The following is a 1,114-nucleotide window of genomic DNA, read 5'->3' as shown; positions in this document are numbered from 1 at the left end:
CCGCGAGCACGGGAGCCGGCGGGGACCGCGGCACTGGAGCCGGGCCCGGCCTCCTCCTCCGCCGGTGAACCGGTCGGCAGGCGCGGGCCAGCTCCCGATGAGGCCGGGATGAGGCCGGGCGGCGCTGGCCTCTGCATTGGGACTTTTCGCAGTTGAGGAAACCCGCGGAGCCTGGGCCGCAGCTTCCTGCGGAATATCAGCATTTCTACAGAATACAATGGGCCGAAAAGACCAGCAGCACCGACCGATTCACGCCACGGGGGACGCCTCCATCGCCCTCCATTAGGCCGAGGCTCAGGTTCGGCTCCTGGACGCCCAAGGCCGGTGTGTGCTCACGCTGAAAAACGTGCACGACTCACCAACTTGAAGGACGTTATAAATGTCCAAATCACCTTGGCAGCAAAATGATTCCCCACCTCTGGTTGGGAGAGAAAGGTCAAGCTCTTGTCAATTCTAGGGTTTCGTGTGGGTGTGGTGCCAGTCCTGGCGCTTGAACTTAGGGCCTGGGCGTTGGTGCTCAAGGCCAGCACTCTACCCCTTGAGCCACAGTTTCACTTCCTGCTTTTTTTTGGTGCTTACTTGGCGGTGAATCTCATAGATTTTGCTGCCTGGCTTGGCTTTGAACTGTGAGCTTCAGATCCTAGCCTTCTGAGTAGCTAGGATTACAGGCATGAACCACCGGATGCCCAGTGTGAATTCTAGTTTTATTTACCCAGACTTTTGTCAAGCAGCAGAGGATTCTGCCCTTTTTTCTTTCTGGATTGTGCTTTTTCTAGACTGAAAGTCTCTACCATATACTCTGATGAGCAGACATGGGTCAGTGCTATCAAGGCCAGAACTAAGGACTGAGAGGAAAGGACACGATGGTTGGGTTGGGAATATTATATGGGAAGGCCACATTTCTCAGGCTGTGCGTTTCATCTACATTTTGTGACTTCTGAAGGTCCTTGTCTCTTACACTAACATGTGGCCTCACACTTACACCATGAAAACTAGTTCTAAGTATTGAAGGCTAATACCTAAAACTACAAAATTTCTAGAAAAAAAATGAGAGGAAAAGCTTCATGACTTTAGACTTGGCAATGACAACAAATGCAGGCAAATGAAATTTCAT

The sequence above is a fragment of the Dipodomys ordii genome, unplaced genomic scaffold (assembly GCF_000151885.1).
Source record: "Dipodomys ordii isolate 6190 unplaced genomic scaffold, Dord_2.0 Scaffold91, whole genome shotgun sequence".
Taxonomy (NCBI): domain Eukaryota; kingdom Metazoa; phylum Chordata; class Mammalia; order Rodentia; family Heteromyidae; genus Dipodomys; species Dipodomys ordii.
This window is presented reverse-complemented; position numbering follows the sequence as displayed.